Below are 20,424 nucleotides of genomic sequence, written 5' to 3'. Positions count from 1 at the left end.
ATGATCAACCATGTGATCGGGAGACGTGTTCAAATATGTCTCAGTTTTCCTCCCCTGGTACTCGGGTGCAACATTCCAGACGCTTTACTAACACTCTCCCCACTTGGAGAGTCAGTCCCTTTAACCTCCTGTTTGGCCCAGTTTGCAATTTCTGCGGAAGATGAATAGGAATAGCGAGAACCAATGAGAGGCTAGCTGGAGGTGTGTGGACGGGCAAATTTAACTCTCATTTCCCACCAGGAAGAGGAATTAACCAAAGGCTCAGCATGCCGGGCCGGAACCAGATTACGGCCTGAAGCCATTCTGCGGTGTTGCGGCCAGGTCACAAGAAAGCGAGTTGAAGAAAGGAGCTCAGGGGCACTGTAATTCACAAACCTGCAGAGTTATAAATGACAGCTATCGTCCAAAAATAGACTGAAGTAAGGCTGCCAAGAGGACTTGAAAGCGGGGCAGAATTGCAGGAAACCGATTTCAGGAGGTAGACTGGAATTGCATTGAAAGCATAGGAAAAGAGGCAGAACGTCCACAATGATGCACTTGGCCAAAAAGGGCGTATGCGTTTTTTCCTGAATATATTCAGGAAAAAACGCATACGCCCTTTTTGGCCAACCAAGCAAGCTTGCAAAGGAAATCTGCACTACAATGAAGTCTCACTTCCCCCCGGCCAAAAGGGCCATCTGAAAAAAGTGTAAAATCCAGAAAGGAAACAGGCCATTGAGAACTGGGAGCCTTGTAATGCTGATGGGCGGGATGTAAATTGCCAACAGACACTCGGGAGAAGTGTATGGTGTTTCCTGAAACATCTAAAAAACAAAGCAACAGAGCCTAGGGCACTTCCACTTATGGTCCTATAGCTTAGGGAAATTAAAATCAAAAAGACACAGCCACCCCAAAGTTTGGAACGGCTCTGTTTACAAGAACCTCGTTTACAGTACAAGTTCAACATCGCAGAAAGTGAAAAATGGATAAAGAAGTTGTGGTATTCACTTACAAAGCAATATCACTCAGCAATGAAATCTATGTCATCAGGCCCTTAGCAGCACAATGAGTGGATACAGGTATGATGATTCTAACTGAAATAAGTCACACAGAAAAAGAAACATCATAAAATATCAGTAATACACGGAATGTAAACTTGGCTACACAGGAACTGAATTACAGAACAGAACAGGGTCTCAAATTTAGAAAAACAACATATGCTTGCTTAAGGGTAAAGGTGAGTTGGGGTGCTGCATAAAACCAGAGATTGAAATGAGCACAGATAAAGTTCCTTAAGCCAAATATGGAATAGAAAAGAGCTACTCTTTGCTCAACGAAATGGACTCAACACCCCATATTAAACGCCTAAGAATGTACCTGACTTGTAAGTATCTTAAAACCTATGGATTGCTATGTCTCCGAAAGAGAATCAAGCATGTGTACAGGGGCATAAACGCAGCAGTGATAGGATTGGAGAGGTTCGGTGAACAAATGAAGACCCTTTGAAGTCATATTGCATGGTACCCATTCCACGGGTTTCAACTACCCAGGTTTAAGGTATTCTTCCTTCAGCTAAAACATGCATGTGGAACCTAGAGTATGATCAACCATGTGATCGGGAGACGTGTTCAAATATGTCTCAGTTTTCCTCCCCTGGTACTCGGGTGCAACATTCCAGACGCTTTACTAACACTCTCCCCACTTGGAGAGTCAGTCCCTTTAACCTCCTGTTTGGCCCAGTTTGCAATTTCTGCGGAAGATGAACAGGAATAGCGAGAACCAATGAGAGGCTAGCTGGAGGTGTCTGGACGGGCAAATTTAACTCTCATTTCCCACCAGGAAGAGGAATTAACCAAAGGCTCAGCATGCCGGGCCGGAACCAGATTAGGGCCTGAAGCCATCCTGCGGTGTTGCGGCCAGGTCACAAGAAAGCGAGTTGAAGAAAGGAGCTCAGGGGCACTGTAATTCACAAACCTGCAGAGTTATAAATGACAGCTATCGTCCAAAAATAGACTGAAGTAAGGCTGCCAAGAGGACTTGAAAGCGGGGCAGAATTGCAGGAAACCGATTTCAGGAGGTAGACTGGAATTGCATTGAAAGCATAGGAAAAGAGGCAGAACGTCCACAATGATGCACTTGGCCAAAAAGGGCGTATGCGTTTTTTCCTGAATATATTCAGAAAAAACGCATATGCCCTTTTTGGCCAACCAAGCAAGCTTGCAAAGGAAATCTGCACTACAATGAAGTCTCACTTCCCCCCGGCCAAAAGGGCCATCTGAAAAAAGTGTAAAATCCAGAAAGGCAACAGGCCATTGAGAACTGGGAGCCTTGTTATGCTGATGGGCGGGATGTAAATTGCCAACAGACACTCGGGAGAAGTGTATGGTGTTTCCTGAAACATCTAAAAAACAAAGCACCAGAGCCTAGGGCACTTCCACTTATGGTCCTATAGCTTAGGGAAATTAAAATCAAAAAGACACAGCCACCCCAAAGTTTGGAACGGCTCTGTTTACAAGAACCTCGTTTACAGTACAATTTCAACATCGCAGAAAGTGAAAAATGGATAAAGAAGTTGTGGTATTCACTTACAAAGCAATATCACTCAGCAATGAAATCTATGTCATCAGGCCCTTAGCAGTACAATGAGTGGATACAGGTATGATGATTCTAACTGAAATAAGTCACACAGAAAAAGAAACATCGTAAGATATCAGTAATACACGGAATGTAAACTTGGCTACACAGGAACTGAATTACAGAACAGAACAGGGTCTCAAATTTAGAAAACCAACTTATGCTTGCTTAAGGGTAAAGGTGAGTTGGGGTGCTGCATAAAACCAGAGATTGAAATGAGCACAGATAAAGTTCCTTAAGTCAAATATGGAATAGACAAGAGCTACTCCTTGCTCAACGAAATGGACTCAACACCGCATATTAAACGCCTACGAATGTACCTGACTAGTAAGTATCGTAAAACCTATGGATTGCTATGTCTCCAAAAAAGAATCAAGCATGTGAACAGGGGCATAAACGCAGCAGTGATAGGATTGGAGAGGTTCGGTGAGCAAATGAAGACCCTTTGAAGTCATATTGCATGGTACCCATTACACGGGTCTCAACTCTCCAGGTTTAAGGTATTCTTCCTTCAGCTAAAACATGCATGTGGAACCCAAGTATGATCAACCATGTGAACGGGAGACGTGTTTAAATATGTCTCAGTTTTCCTCCCCTGGTACTCGGGTGCAACATTCCAGACGCTTTACTAACACTCTCCCCACTTGGAGAGTCAGTCCCTTTAACCTCCTATTTGGCCCAGTTTGCAATTTCTGCGGAAGATGAACAGGAATAGCGAGAACCAATGAGAGGCTAGCTGGAGGTGTCTGGACGGGCAAATTTAACTCTCATTTCCCACCAGGAAGAGGAAATAACCAAAGGCTCAGCGCGCCGTACCGGAACCAGATTAGGGCCTGAAGCCATCCTGCGGTGTTGCGGCCAGCTCAAAAGAAAGCGAGTTGAAGAAAGGAGCTCAGGGGCACTGTAATTCACAAACCTGCAGAGTTATAAATGACAGCTATCGTCCAAAATTAGACTGAAGTAAGGCTGCCAAGAGGACTTGAAAGCGGGGCAGAATTGCAGGAAACCGATTTCAGGAGGTAGACTGGAATTGCATTGAAAGCATAGGAAAAGAGGCAGAACGTCCACAATGATGCACTTGGCCAAAAAGGGCGTATGCGTTTTTTCCTGAATATATTCAGGAAAAAACGCATACGCCCTTTTTGGCCAACCAAGCAAGCTTGCAAAGGAAATCTGCACTACAATGAAGTCTCACTTCCCCCCGGTCAAAAGGGCCATCTGAAAAAAGTGTAAAATCCAGAAAGGCAGGACAGGCCATGGAGAACTGGGAGCCTTGTTATGCTGATGGGCGGGATGTAAATTGCCAACAGACACTCGGGAGAAGTGTATGGTGTTTCCTGAAACATCTAAAAAACAAAGCAACAGAGCCTAGGGCACTTCCACTTATGGTCCTATAGCTTAGGGAAATTAAAATCAAAAAGACACAGCCACCCCAATGTTTGGGACGCCTCCGTTTACAAGAACCTCGTTTACCGTACAAGTTCAATATCACAGAAAGTGAAAAATGGATAAAGAACTTGTGGTACTTACGTACAATGCAGTATCACTCAGCAATGAAATCTATGTCATCAGGCCCGTAGCAGCATAATGAGTGGATTCAGGTACGATGATTCTAACTGAAATAAGTCACACAGAAAAAGAAACATCATAAGATATCACAAATACACGGAATGTAATCTTGGCTACACAGGAACTGCATTCCAAAACAGAACAGGGTCTCAAATTTAGAAAACCAACTTATGCTTGCTTAAGGGGAAAGGTGAGTTGGGGTGCTGCATAAAACCAGAGATTGAAATGAGCACAGATAAAGTTCCTTAAGCCAAATATGGAATAGACAAGAGCTACTCCTTGCTCAACGAAATGGACTCAACACCCCATATTAAACGCCTAAGAATGTACCTGACTAGTAAGTATCTTAAAACCTATGGATTGCTATGTCTCCAAAAGAGAATCAAGCGTGTGTACAGGGGCACAAACGCAGCAGTGATAGGATTGGAGAGGTTCGGTGAGCAAATGAAGACCCTTTGAAGTCATATTGCATGGTACCCATTCCACGGGTCTCAACTCTCCAGGTTTAAGGTATTCTTCCTTCAGCTAAAACATGCATGTGGAACCCAGAGTATGATCAACCATGTGAACGGGAGACGTGTTCAAATATGTCTCAGTTTTCCTCCCCTGGTACTCGGGTGCAACATTCCAGACGCTTTACTAACACTCTCCCGACTTGGAGAGTCAGTCCCTTTAACCTCCTGTTTGGCCCAGTTTGCAATTTCTGCGGAAGATGAACAGGAATAGCGAGAACCAATGAAAGGCTAGCTGGAGGTGTCTGGACGGGCAAATTTAACTCTCATTTCCCACCAGGAAGAGGAAATAACCAAAGGCTCAGCGCGCCGTACCGGAACCAGATTAGGGCCTGAAGCCATCCTGCGGTGTTGCGGCCAGCTCAAAAGAAAGCGAGTTGAAGAAAGGAGCTCAGGGGCACTGTAATTCACAAACCTGCAGAGTTATAAATGACAGCTATCGTCCAAAATTAGACTGAAGTAAGGCTGCCAAGAGGACTTGAAAGCGGGGCAGAATTGCAGGAAACCGATTTCAGGAGGTAGACTGGAATTGCATTGAAAGCATAGGAAAAGAGGCAGAACGTCCACAATGATGCACTTGGCCAAAAAGGGCGTATGCGTTTTTTCCTGAATATATTCAGGAAAAAACGCATACGCCCTTTTTGGCCAACCAAGCAAGCTTGCAAAGGAAATCTGCACTACAATGAAGTCTCACTTCCCCCCGGTCAAAAGGGCCATCTGAAAAAAGTGTAAAATCCAGAAAGGCAGGACAGGCCATGGAGAACTGGGAGCCTTGTTATGCTGATGGGCGGGATGTAAATTGCCAACAGACACTCGGGAGAAGTGTATGGTGTTTCCTGAAACATCTAAAAAACAAAGCAACAGAGCCTAGGGCACTGCCACTTATGGTCCTATAGCTTAGGGAAATTAAAATCAAAAAGACACAGCCACCCCAAAGTTTGGGACGCCTCTGTTTACAAGAACCTCGTTTACAGTACAAGTTCAACATCGCAGAAAGTGAAAAATGGATAAAGAAGTTGTGGTATTTACTTACAAAGCAATATCACTCAGCAATGAAATCTATGTCATCAGGCCCTTAGCAGCACAATGAGTGGATTCAGGTACGATGATTCTAACTGAAATAAGTCACACAGAAAAAGAAACATCATAAGATATCACTAATACACGGAATGTAAACTTGGCTACACAGGAACTGCATTCCAAAACAGAACAGGGTCTCAAATTTAGAAAACCAACTTATGCTTGCTTAAGGGTAAAGGTGAGTTGGGTTGCTGCATAAAACCAGAGATTGAAATGAGCACAGATAAAGTTCCTTAAGCCAAATATGGAATAGACAAGAGCTACTCCTTGCTCAACGAAATGGACTCAACACCCCATATTAAACGCCTAAGAATGTACCTGACTAGTAAGTATCGTAAAACCTATGTATGGCTATGTCTCCGAAAGAGAATCAAGCATGTGTACAGGGGCATAAACGCAGCAGTGATAGGATTGGAGAGGTTCGGTGAGCAAATGAAGACCCTTTGAAGTCATATTGCATGGTACCCATTCCACGGGTCTCAACTCTCCAGGTTTAAGGTATTCTTCCTTCAGCTAAAACATGCATGTGGAACCCAGAGTATGATCAACCATGTGAACGGGAGACGTGTTCAAATAGGTCTCAGTTTTCCTCCCCTGGTACTCGGGTGCAACATTCCAGACGCTTTACTAACACTCTCCCGACTTGGAGAGTCAGTCCCTTTAACCTCCTGTTTGGCCCAGTTTGCAATTTCTGCGGAAGATGAACAGGAATAGCGAGAACCAATGAAAGGCTAGCTGGAGGTGTCTGGACGGGCAAATTTAACTCTCATTTCCCACCAGGAAGAGGAATTAACCAAAGGCTCAGCGTGCCGGGCCGGAACCAGATTAGGGCCTGAAGCCATCCTGCGGTGTTGCGGCCAGGTCACAAGAAAGCGAGTTGAAGAAAGGAGCTCTGGGGCCCTGTAATTCACAAACCTGCAGAGTTATAAATGACAGCTATCGTCCAAAAATAGACTGAAGGAAGGCTGCCAAGAGGACTTGAAAGCGGGGCAGAATTGCAGGAAACCGATTTCAGGAGGTAGACTGGAATTGCATTGAAAGCATAGGAAAAGAGGCAGAACGTCCACAATGATGCACTTGGCCAAAAAGGGCGTATGCGTTTTTTCCTGAATATATTCAGGAAAAAACGCATACGCCCTTTTTGGCCAACCAAGCAAGCTTGCAAAGGAAATCTGCACTACAATGAAGTCTCACTTCCCCCCGGTCAAAAGGGCCATCTGAAAAAAGTGTAAAATCCAGAAAGGCAGGACAGGCCATGGAGAACTGGGAGCCTTGTTATGCTGATGGGCGGGATGTAAATTGCCAACAACCACTCCGGAGAAGTGTATGGTGTTTCCTGAAACATCTAAAAAACAAAGCAACAGAACCTAGGGCACTTCCACTTATGGTCCTATAGCTTAGGGAAATTAAAATCAAAAAGACACAGCCACCCCAAAGTTTGGAACGGCTCTGTTTACAAGAAACTCGTTTACATTGCAAGTTCAACATCGCAGAAAGTGAAAAATGGATAAAGAAGTTGTGGTATTTACTTACAAAGCAATATCACTCAGCAATGAAATCTGTGTCATCAGGCCCTTAGCAGCACAATGAGTGGATTCAGGTATGATGATTCTAACTGAAATAAGTCACACAGAAAAAGAAACATCATAAGATATCAGTAATACATGGAATGTAAACTTGGCTACACAGGAACTGAATTACAGAACAGAACAGGGTCTCAAATTTAGAAAACAAACTTATTCTTGCTTAAGGGTAAAGGTGAGTTGGGGTGCTGCATAAAACCAGAGATTGAAATGAGCACAGATAAAGTTCCTTAAGCCAAATATGGAATAGACAAGAGCTACTCCTTGCTCAACGAAATGGACTCAACACCGCATATTAAAGGCCTAAGAATGTACCTGATTAGTAAGTATCTTTAAACCTATGGATTGCTATGTCTCCGAAAGAGAATCAAGCATGTGTACAGGGGCATAAACGCAGCAGTGATAGGATTGGAGAGGTTCGGTGAGCAAATGAAGACCCTTTGAAGTCATATTGCATGGTACCCATTCCACGGGTCTCAACTCTCCAGGTTTAAGGTATTCTTCCTTCAGCTAAAACATGCATGTGGAACCCAAGTATGATCAACCATGTGAACGTGAGACGTGTTTAAATATGTCTCAGTTTTCCTCCCCTGGTACTCGGGTGCAACATTCCAGACGCTTTACTAACACTCTCCCCACTTGGAGAGTCAGCGCCTTTAACCTCCTGTTTGGCCCAGTTTGCAATTTCTGCGGAAGATGAACAGGAATAGCGAGAACCAATGAAAGGCTAGCTGGAGGTGTCTGGACGGGCAAATTTAACTCTCATTTCCCACCAGGAAGAGGAAATAACCAAAGGCTCAGCGCGCCGTACCGGAACCAGATTAGGGCCTGAAGCCATCCTGCGGTGTTGCGGCCAGCTCAAAAGAAAGCGAGTTGAAGAAAGGAGCTCAGGGGCACTGTAATTCACAAACCTGCAGAGTTATAAATAACAGCTATCGTCCAAAATTAGACTGAAGTAAGGCTGCCAAGAGGACTTGAAAGCGGGGCAGAATTGCAGGAAACCGATTTCAGGAGGTAGACTGGAATTGCATTGAAAGCATAGGAAAAGAGGCAGAACGTCCACAATGATGCACTTGGCCAAAAAGGGCGTATGCGTTTTTTCCTGAATATATTCAGGAAAAAACGCATACGCCCTTTTTGGCCAACCAAGCAAGCTTGCAAAGGAAATCTGCACTACAATGAAGTCTCAGTTCCCCCCGGTCAAAAGGGCCATCTGAAAAAAGTGTAAAATCCAGAAAGGCAGGACAGGCCATGGAGAACTGGGAGCCTTGTTATGCTGATGGGCGGGATGTAAATTGCCAACAACCACTCGGGAGAAGTGTATGGTGTTTCCTGAAACATCTAAAAAACAAAGCAACAGAGCCTAGGGCACTTCCACTTATGGTCCTATAGCTTAGGGAAATTAAAATCAAAAAGACACAGCCACCCCAAAGTTTGGGACGCCTCCGTTTACAAGAACCTCGTTTACAGTACAAGTTCAATATCACAGAAAGTGAAAAATGGATAAAGAACTTGTGGTACTTACGTACAATGCAGTATCACTCAGCAATGAAATCTATGTCATCAGGCCCGTAGCAGCATAATGAGTGGATTCAGGTACGATGATTCTAACTGAAATAAGTCACACAGAAAAAGAAACATCATAAGATATCACTAATACACGGAATGTAAACTTGGCTACACAGGAACTGCATTCCAAAACAGAACAGGGTCTCAAATTTAGAAAACCAACTTATGCTTGCTTAAGGGGAAAGGTGAGTTGGGGTGCTGCATAAAACCAGAGATTGAAATGAGCACAGGTAAAGTTCCTTAAGCCAAATATGGAATAGACAAGAGCTACTCCTTGCTCAACGAAATGGACTCAACACCCCATATTAAACGCCTAAGAATGTACCTGACTAGTAAGTATCTTAAAACCTATGGATTGCTATGTCTCCAAAAGAGAATCAAGCATGTGTACAGGGGCATAAACGCAGCAGTGATAGGATTGGAGAGGTTCGGTGAGCAAATGAAGACCCTTTGAAGTCATATTGCATGGTACCCATTACACGGGTCTCAACTCTCCAGGTTTAAGGTATTCTTCCTTCAGCTAAAACATGCATGTGGAACCCAGAGTATGATCAACCATGTGAACGGGAGACGTGTTCAAATAGGTCTCAGTTTTCCTCCCCTGGTACTCGGGTGCAACATTCCAGACGCTTTACTAACACTCTCCCGACTTGGAGAGTCAGTCCCTTTAACCTCCTGTTTGGCCCAGTTTGCAATTTCTGCGGAAGATGAACAGGAATAGCGAGAACCAATGAAAGGCTAGCTGGAGGTGTCTGGACGGGCAAATTTAACTCTCATTTCCCACCAGGAAGAGGAATTAACCAAAGGCTCAGCGTGCCGGGCCGGAACCAGATTAGGGCCTGAAGCCATCCTGCGGTGTTGCGGCCAGGTCACAAGAAAGCGAGTTGAAGAAAGGAGCTCTGGGGCCCTGTAATTCACAAACCTGCAGAGTTATAAATGACAGCTATCGTCCAAAAATAGACTGAAGGAAGGCTGCCAAGAGGACTTGAAAGCGGGGCAGAATTGCAGGAAACCGATTTCAGGAGGTAGACTGGAATTGCATTGAAAGCATAGGAAAAGAGGCAGAACGTCCACAATGATGCACTTGGCCAAAAAGGGCGTATGCGTTTTTTCCTGAATATATTCAGGAAAAAACGCATACGCCCTTTTTGGCCAACCAAGCAAGCTTGCAAAGGAAATCTGCACTACAATGAAGTCTCACTTCCCCCCGGTCAAAAGGGCCATCTGAAAAAAGTGTAAAATCCAGAAAGGCAGGACAGGCCATGGAGAACTGGGAGCCTTGTTATGCTGATGGGCGGGATGTAAATTGCCAACAACCACTCCGGAGAAGTGTATGGTGTTTCCTGAAACATCTAAAAAACAAAGCAACAGAACCTAGGGCACTTCCACTTATGGTCCTATAGCTTAGGGAAATTAAAATCAAAAAGACACAGCCACCCCAAAGTTTGGAACGGCTCTGTTTACAAGAAACTCGTTTACATTGCAAGTTCAACATCGCAGAAAGTGAAAAATGGATAAAGAAGTTGTGGTATTTACTTACAAAGCAATATCACTCAGCAATGAAATCTGTGTCATCAGGCCCTTAGCATCACAATGAGTGGATTCAGGTATGATGATTCTAACTGAAATAAGTCACACAGAAAAAGAAACATCATAAGATATCAGTAATACACGGAATGTAAACTTGGCTACACAGGAACTGAATTACAGAACAGAACAGGGTCTCAAATTTAGAAAACCAACTTATTCTTGCTTAAGGGTAAAGGTGAGTTGGGGTGCTGCATAAAACCAGAGATTGAAATGAGCACAGATAAAGTTCCTTAAGCCAAATATGGAATAGACAAGAGCTACTCCTTGCTCAACGAAATGGACTCAACACCGCATATTAAACGCCTAAGAATGTACCTGATTAGTAAGTATCTTAAAACCTATGGATTGCTATGTCTCCGAAAGAGAATCAAGCATGTGTACAGGGGCATAAACGCAGCAGTGATAGGATTGGAGAGGTTCGGTGAGCAAATGAAGACCCTTTGAAGTCATATTGCATGGTACCCATTCCACGGGTCTCAACTCTCCAGGTTTAAGGTATTCTTCCTTCAGCTAAAACATGCATGTGGAACCCAAGTATGATCAACCATGTGAACGTGAGACGTGTTTAAATATGTCTCAGTTTTCCTCCCCTGGTACTCGGGTGCAACATTCCAGACGCTTTACTAACACTCTCCCGACTTGGAGAGTCAGCGCCTTTAACCTCCTGTTTGGCCCAGTTTGCAATTTCTGCGGAAGATGAACAGGAATAGCGAGAACCAATGAAAGGCTAGCTGGAGGTGTCTGGACGGGCAAATTTAACTCTCATTTCCCACCAGGAAGAGGAAATAACCAAAGGCTCAGCGCGCCGTACCGGAACCAGATTAGGGCCTGAAGCCATCCTGCGGTGTTGCGGCCAGCTCAAAAGAAAGCGAGTTGAAGAAAGGAGCTCAGGGGCACTGTAATTCACAAACCTGCAGAGTTATAAATAACAGCTATCGTCCAAAATTAGACTGAAGTAAGGCTGCCAAGAGGACTTGAAAGCGGGGCAGAATTGCAGGAAACCGATTTCAGGAGGTAGACTGGAATTGCATTGAAAGCATAGGAAAAGAGGCAGAACGTCCACAATGATGCACTTGGCCAAAAAGGGCGTATGCGTTTTTTCCTGAATATATTCAGGAAAAAACGTATACGCCCTTTTTGGCCAACCAAGCAAGCTTGCAAAGGAAATCTGCACTACAATGAAGTCTCAGTTCCCCCCGGTCAAAAGGGCCATCTGAAAAAAGTGTAAAATCCAGAAAGGCAGGACAGGCCATGGAGAACTGGGAGCCTTGTTATGCTGATGGGCGGGATGTAAATTGCCAACAACCACTCGGGAGAAGTGTATGGTGTTTCCTGAAACATCTAAAAAACAAAGCAACAGAGCCTAGGGCACTTCCACTTATGGTCCTATAGCTTAGGGAAATTAAAATCAAAAAGACACAGCCACCCCAAAGTTTGGGACGCCTCCGTTTACAAGAACCTCGTTTACAGTACAAGTTCAATATCACAGAAAGTGAAAAATGGATAAAGAACTTGTGGTACTTACGTACAATGCAGTATCACTCAGCAATGAAATCTATGTCATCAGGCCCGTAGCAGCATAATGAGTGGATTCAGGTACGATGATTCTAACTGAAATAAGTCACACAGAAAAAGAAACATCATAAGATATCACTAATACACGGAATGTAAACTTGGCTACACAGGAACTGCATTCCAAAACAGAACAGGGTCTCAAATTTAGAAAACCAACTTATGCTTGCTTAAGGGGAAAGGTGAGTTGGGGTGCTGCATAAAACCAGAGATTGAAATGAGCACAGGTAAAGTTCCTTAAGCCAAATATGGAATAGACAAGAGCTACTCCTTGCTCAACGAAATGGACTCAACACCCCATATTAAACGCCTAAGAATGTACCTGACTAGTAAGTATCTTAAAACCTATGGATTGCTATGTCTCCAAAAGAGAATCAAGCGTGTGTACATGGGCACAAACGCAGCAGTGATAGGATTGGAGAGGTTCGGTGAGCAAATGAAGACCCTTTGAAGTCATATTGCATGGTACCCATTCCACGGGTCTCAACTCTCCAGGTTTAAGGTATTCTTCCTTCAGCTAAAACATGCATGTGGAACCCAGAGTATGATCAACCATGTGAACGGGAGACGTGTTCAAATATGTCTCAGTTTTCCTCCCCTGGTACTCGGGTGCAACATTCCAGACGCTTTACTAACACTCTCCCGACTTGGAGAGTCAGTCCCTTTAACCTCCTGTTTGGCCCAGTTTGCAATTTCTGCGGAAGATGAACAGGAATAGCGAGAACCAATGAGAGACTAGCTGGAGGTGTCTGAACGGGCAAATTTAACTCTCATTTCCCACCAGGAAGAGGAATTAACCAAAGGCTCAGCATGCCGTGCCGGAACAAGATTAGGGCCTGAAGCCATCCTGCGGTGTTGCGGCCAGCTCACAAGAAAGCGAGTTGAAGAAAGGAGCTCAGGGGCACTGTAATTCACAAACCTGCAGAGTTATAAATGACAGCTATCGTCCAAAAATATACTGAAGTAAGGCTGCCAAGAGGACTTGAAAGCGGGGCAGAATTGCAGGAAACCGATTTCAGGAGGTAGACTGGAATTGCATTGAAAGCATAGGAAAAGAGGCAGAACGTCCACAATGATGCACTTGGCCAAAAAGGGCATATGCGTTTTTTCCTGAATATATTCAGGAAAAAACGCATACGCACTTTTTGGCCAACCAAGCAAGCTTGCAAAGGAAATCTGCACTACAATGAAGTCTCACTTCCCCCCGGTCAAAAGGGCCATCTGAAAAAAGTGTAAAATCCAGAAAGGCAGGACAGGCCATGGAGAACTGGGAGCCTTGTTATGCTGATGGGCGGGATGTAAATTGCCAACAACCACTCCGGAGAAGTGTATGGTGTTTCCTGAAACATCTAAAAAACAAAGCAACAGAGCCTAGGGCACTGCCACTTATGGTCCTATAGCTTAGGGAAATTAAAATCAAAAAGACACAGCCACCCCAAAATTTGGGACGCCTCTGTTTACAAGAACCTCGTTTACAGTACAAGTTCAACATCGCAGAAAGTGAAAAATGGATAAAGAACTTGTGGTATTTACTTAAAAAGCAATATCACTCAGCAATGAAATCTATGTCATCAGGCCCTTAGCATCACAATGAGTGGATTCAGGTATGATGATTCTAACTGAAATAAGTCACACAGAAAAAGAAACATCGTAAGATATCAGTAATACACGGAATGTAAACTTGGCTACACAGGAACTGAATTACAGAACAGAACAGGGTCTCAAATTTAGAAAACCAACTTATGCTTGCTTAAGGGTAAAGGTGAGTTGGGGTGCTGCATAAAACCAGAGATTGAAATGAGCACAGATAAAGTTCCTTAAGTCAAATATGGAATAGACAAGAGCTACTCCTTGCTCAACGAAATGGACTCCACACCGCATATTAAACGCCTAAGAATGTACCTGACTAGTAAGTATCTTAAAACCTATGGATTGCTATGTCTCCAAAAGAGAATCAAGCATGTGTACAGGGGCATAAACGCAGCAGTGATAGGATTGGAGAGGTTCGGTGAGCAAATGAAGACCCTTTGAAGTCATATTGCATGGTACCCATTACACGGGTCTCAACTCTCCAGGTTTAAGGTATTCTTCCTTCAGCTAAAACATGCATGTGGAACCCAAGTATGATCAACCATGTGAACGGGAGACGTGTTCAAATATGTCTCAGTTTTCCTCCCCTGGTACTCGGGTGCAACATTCCAGACGCTTTACTAACACTCTCCCCACTTGGAGAGTCAGCGCCTTTAACCTCCTGTTTGGCCCAGTTTGCAATTTCTGCGGAAGATGAACAGGAATAGCGAGAACCAATGAGAGGCTAGCTGGAGGTGTGTGGACGGGCAAATTTAACTCTCATTTCCCACCAGGAAGAGGAAATAACCAAAGGCTCAGCGCGCCGTACCGGAACCAGATTAGGGCCTGAAGCCATCCTGCGGTGTTGCGGCCAGGTCACAAGAAAGCGAGTTGAAGAAAGGAGCTCAGGGGCACTGTAATTCACAAACCTGCAGAGTTATAAATGACAGCTATCGTCCAAAAATAGACTGAAGTAAGGCTGCCAAGAGGACTTGAAAGCGGGGCAGAATTGCAGGAAACCGATTTCAGGAGGTAGACTGGAATTGCATTGAAAGCATAGGAAAAGAGGCAGAACGTCCACAATGATGCACTTGGCCAAAAAGGGCGTATGCGTTTTTTCCTGAATATATTCAGGAAAAAACGCATACGCCCTTTTTGGCCAACCAAGCAAGCTTGCAAAGGAAATCTGCACTACAATGAAGTCTCACTTCCCCCCGGTCAAACGGGCCATCTGAAAAAAGTGTAAAATCCAGAAAGGCAGGACAGGCCATGGAGAATTGGGAGCCTTGTTATGCTGATGGGCGGGATGTAAATTGCCAACAGACACTCGGGAGAAGTGTATGGTGTTTCCTGAAACATCTAAAAAACAAAGCAACAGAGCCTAGGGCACTTCCACTTATGGTCCTATAGCTTAGGGAAATTAAAATCAAAAAGACACAGCCACCCCAAAGTTTGGGACGCCTCCGTTTACAAGAACCTCGTTTACCGTACAAGTTCAATATCACAGAAAGTGAAAAATGGATAAAGAACTTGTGGTACTTACGTACAATGCAGTATCACTCAGCAATGAAATCTATGTCATCAGGCCCGTAGCAGCATAATGAGTGGATTCAGGTACGATGATTCTAACTGAAATAAGTCACACAGAAAAAGAAACATCATAAGATATCACTAATACACGGAATGTAAACTTGGCTACACAGGAACTGCATTCCAAAACAGAACAGGGTCTCAAATTTAGAAAACCAACTTATGCTTGCTTAAGGGTAAAGGTGAGTTGGGGTGCTGCATAAAACCAGAGATTGAAATGAGCACAGATAAAGTTCCTTAAGCCAAATATGGAATAGAAAAGAGCTACTCCTTGCTCAACGAAATGGACTCAACACCCCATATTAAACGCCTAAGAATGTACCTGACTTGTAAGTATCTTAAAACCTATGGATTGCTATGTCTCCGAAAGAGAATCAAGCATGTGTACAGGGGCATAAACGCAGCAGTGATAGGATTGGAGAGGTTCGGTGAGCAAATGAAGACCCTTTGAAGTCATATTGCATGGTACCCTTTCCACGGGTTTCAACTACCCAGGTTTAAGGTATTCTTCCTTCAGCTAAAACATGCATGTGGAACCTAGAGTATGATCAACCATGTGATCGGGAGACGTGTTCAAATATGTCTCAGGTTTCCTCCCCTGGTACTCGGGTGCAACATTCCAGACGCTTTACTAACACTCTCCCCACTTGGAGAGTCAGTCCCTTTAACCTCCTGTTTGGCCCAGTTTGCAATTTCTGCGGAAGATGAACAGGAATAGCGAGAACCAATGAGAGGCTAGCTGGAGGTGTCTGGACGGGCAAATTTAACTCTCATTTCCCACCAGGAAGAGGAAATAACCAAAGGCTCAGCGTGCCGTACCTGAACAAGATTAGGGCCTGAAGCCATCCTGCGGTGTTGCAGCCAGCTCAAAAGAAACCGAGTTGAAGAAAGGAGCTCAGGGGCACTGTAATTCACAAACCTGCAGAGTTATAAATGACAGCTATCGTCCAAAAATAGACTGAAGTAAGGCTGCCAAGAGGACTTGAAAGCGGGGCAGAATTGCAGGAAACCGATTTCAGGAGGTAGACTGGAATTGCATTGAAAGCATAGGAAAAGAGGCAGAACGTCCACAATGATGCACTTGGCCAAAAAGGGCGTATGCGTTTTTTCCTGAATATATTCAGGAAAAAACGCATACGCCCTTTTTGGCCAACCAAGCAAGCTTGCAAAGGAAATCTGCACTACAATGAAGTCTCACTTCCCCCCGGTCAAAAGGGCCATCTGAAAAAAGTGTAAAATCCAGAAAGGCAGGACAGGCCATGGAGAACTGGGAGCCTTGTTATGCTGATGGGCGGGATGTAAATTGCCAACAGACACTCGGGAGAAGTGTATGGTGTTTCCTGAAACATCTAAAAAACAAAGCAACAGAGCCTAGGGCACTGCCACTTATGGTCCTATAGCTTAGGGAAATTAAAATCAAAAAGACACAGCCACCCCAAAGTTTGGGACGCCTCTGTTTACAAGAACCTCGTTTACAGTACAAGTTCAACATCGCAGAAAGTGAAAAATGGATAAAGAAGTTGTGGTATTTACTTACAAAGCAATATCACTCAGCAAAGAAATCTATGTCATCAGGCCCTTAGCATCACAATGAGTGGATTCAGGTATGATGATTCTAACTGAAATAAGTCACACAGAAAAAGAAACATCGTAAGATATCAGTAATACACGGAATGTAAACTTGGCTACACAGGAACTGAATTACAGAACAGAACAGGGTCTCAAATTTAGAAAACCAACTTATGCTTGCTTAAGGGGAAAGGTGAGTTGGGGTGCTGCATAAAACCAGAGATTGAAATGAGCACAGATAAAGTTCCTTAAGCCAAATATGGAATAGACAAGAGCTACTCCTTGCTCAACGAAATGGACTCAACACCGCATATTAAACGCCTAAGAATGTACCTGACTAGTAAGTATCGTTAAACCTATGGATTGCTATGTCTCCAAAAGAGAATCAAGCATGTGTACAGGGGCATAAACGCAGCAGTGATAGGATTGGAGAGGTTCGGTGAGCAAATGAAGACCCTTTGAAGTCATATTGCATGGTACCCATTACACGGGTCTCAACTCTCCAGGTTTAAGGTATTCTTCCTTCAGCTAAAACATGCATGTGGAACCCAAGTATGATCAACCATGTGAACGGGAGACGTGTTCAAATATGTCTCAGTTTTCCTCCCCTGGTACTCGGGTGCAACATTGCAGACGCTTTACTAACACTCTCCCCCCTTGGAGAGTCAGCGCCTTTAGCCTCCTGTTTGGCCCAGTTTGCAATTTCTGCGGAAGATGAACAGGAATAGCGAGAACCAATGAGAGGCTAGCTGGAGGTGTCTGGACGGGCAAATTTAACTCTCATTTCCCACCAGGAAGAGGAAATAACCAAAGGCTCAGCGTGCCGTACCGGAAACAGATTAGGGCCTGAAGCCAACCTGCGGTGTTGCGGCCAGCTCAAAAGAAAGCGAGTTGAAGAAAGGAGCTCAGGGGCACTGTAACTCACAAACCTGCAGAGTTATAAATGACAGCTATCGTCCAAAAATAGACTGAAGTAAGGCTGCCAAGAGGACTTGAAAGCGGGGCAGAATTGCAGGAAACCGATTTCAGGAGGTAGACTGGAATTGCATTGAAAGCATAGGAAAAGAGGCAGAACGTCCACAATGATGCACTTGGCCAAAAAGGGCGTATGCGTTTTTTCCTGAATATATTCAGGAAAAAACGCATACGCCCTTTTTGGCCAACCAAGCAAGCTTGCAAAGGAAATCTGCACTACAATGAAGTCTCACTTCCCCCCGGTCAAAAGGGCCATCTGAAAAAAGTGTAAAATCCAGAAAGGCAGGACAGGCCATGGAGAACTGGGAGCCTTGTTATGCTGATGGGCAGGATGTAAATTGCCAGCAGACACTCGGGAGAAGTGTATGGTGTTTCCTGAAACATCTAAAAAACAAAGCAACAGAGCCTAGGGCACTGCCACTTATGGTCCTATAGCTTAGGGAAATTGAAATCAAAAAGACACAGCCACCCCAAAATTTGGGACGCCTCTGTTTACAAGAACCTCGTTTACAGTACAAGTAAAACATCGCAGAAAGTGAAAAATGGATAAAGAAAATGTGGTATTTACTTACAAAGCAATATCACTCAGCAATGAAATCTGTGTCATCAGGCCCTTAGCAGCACAATGAGTGGATTCAGGTATGATGATTCTAACTGAAGTAAGTCACACAGAAAAAGAAACATCATAAGATATCAGTAATACACGGAATGTAAACTTGGCTACACAGGAACTGAATTACAGAACAGAACAGGGTCTCAAATTTAGAAAACCAACTTATGCTTGCTTAAGGGGAAAGGTGAGTTGGGGTGCTGCATAAAACCAGAGATTGAAATGAGCACAGATAAAGTTCCTTAAGTCAAATATGGAATAGACAAGAGCTACTCCTTGCTCAATGAAATGGACTCAACACCGCATATTAAACGCCTAAGAATGTACCTGACTAGTAAGTATCTTAAAACCTATGGATTGCTATGTCTCCGAAAGAGAATCAAGCATGTGTACAGGGGCATAAACGCAGCAGTGATAGGATTGGAGAGGTTCGGTGAGCAAATGAAGACCCTTTGAAGTCATATTGCATGGTACCCATTCCACGGGTTTCAACTACCCAGGTTTAAGGTATTCTTCCTTCAGCTAAAACATGCATGTGGAACCTAGAGTATGATCAACCATGTGATCGGGAGACGTGTTCAAATATGTCTCAGTTTCCCTCCCCTGGTACTCGGGTGCAACATTCCAGACGCTTTACTAACACTCTCCCCACTTGGAGAGTCAGTCCCTTTAACCTCCTGTTTGGCCCAGTTTGCAATTTCTGCGGAAGATGAACAGGAATAGCAAGAACCAATGAGAGTCTAGCTGGAGGTGTCTGGACGGGCAAATTTAACTCTCATTTCCCACCAGGAAGAGGAATTAACCAAAGGCTTACCATGCCGGGCCGGAACCAGATTAGGGCCTGAAGCCATCCTGCGGTGTTGCGGCCAGCTCACAAGAAAGCGAGTTGAAGAAACGAGCTCAGGGGCACTGTAATTCACAAACCTGCAGAGTTATAAATGACAGCTATCGTCCAAAAATAGACTGAAGTAAGGCTGCCAAGAGGACTTGAAAGCGGGGCAGAATTGCAGGAAACCGATTTCAGGAGGTAGACTGGAATTGCATTGAAAGCATAGGAAAAGAGGCAGAACGTCCACAATGATGCACTTGGCCAAAAAGGGCGTATGCGTTTTTTCCTGAATATATTCAGGAAAAAACGCATACGCCCTTTTTGGCCAACCAAGCAAGCTTGCAAAGGAAATCTGCACTACAATGAAGTCTCACTTCCCCCCGGTCAAAAGGGCCATCTGAAAAAAGTGTAAAATCCAGAAAGGCAGGACAGGCCATGGAGAACTGGGAGCCTTGTTATGCTGATGGGCGGGATGTAAATTGCCAACAACCACTCGGGAGAAGTGTATGGTGTTTCCTGAAACATCTAAAAAACAAAGCAACAGAGCCTAGGGCACTTCCACTTATGGTCCTATAGCTTAGGGAAATTAAAATCAAAAAGACACAGCCACCCCAAAGTTTGGGACGCCTCAGTTTACAAGAACCTCGTTTACCGTACAAGTTCAATATCACAGAAAGTGAAAAATGGATAAAGAACTTGTGGTACTTACGTACAATGCAGTATCACTCAGCAATGAAATCTATGTCATCAGGCCCGTAGCAGCATAATGAGTGGATTCAGGTACGATGATTCTAACTGAAATAAGTCACACAGAAAAAGAAACATCATAAGATATCACTAATACACGGAATGTAAACTTGGCTACACAGGAACTGCATTCCAAAACAGAACAGGGTCTCAAATTTAGAAAACCAACTTATGCTTGCTTAAGGGTAAAGGTGAGGTGGGGTGCTGCATAAAACCAGAGATTGAAATGAGCACAGATAAAGTTCCTTAAGCCAAATATGGAATAGACAAGAGCTACTCCTTGCTCAACGAAATGGACTCAACACCCCATATTAAACGCCTAAGAATGTACCTGACTAGTAAGTATCTTAAAACCTATGGATTGCTATGTCTCCAAAAGAGAATCAAGCGTGTGTACAGGGGCATAAACGCAGCAGTGATAGGATTGGAGAGGTTCGGTGAGCAAAT

At 44.1% G+C, this 20,424-nt stretch overlaps 1 long non-coding RNA gene across 18 annotated transcripts in view; it reads right to left on the bottom strand.

Moving 5' to 3' along the window:
• Positions 1-20,424, bottom strand: part of LOC307181455 — a 947,438-nt gene that overhangs the window by 564,574 nt on the left and 362,440 nt on the right. For 3 of the 18 annotated variants that reach the window (XR_013826796.1, XR_013826800.1, XR_013826801.1), the window contains one exon: positions 13,622-13,707. The exons of 14 other annotated variants lie outside the window; for them this stretch is intronic. This is a non-coding gene — a long non-coding RNA (uncharacterized lncRNA). Of the gene's footprint in view, positions 1-13,621; positions 13,708-16,784; positions 16,859-20,424 lie in introns of those variants that run through there. One more of the 18 variants, XR_013826802.1, reaches the window with a different exon arrangement.

Source organism: Stenella coeruleoalba (assembly GCF_951394435.1).
Source record: "Stenella coeruleoalba genome assembly, contig: scaffold_111, whole genome shotgun sequence".
In the NCBI taxonomy this organism is placed as follows: Eukaryota; Metazoa; Chordata; class Mammalia; order Artiodactyla; family Delphinidae; genus Stenella; species Stenella coeruleoalba.
Note: the sequence above shows the minus strand (reverse complement) of the source record. Positions and strands in the feature narration are given on the sequence as shown.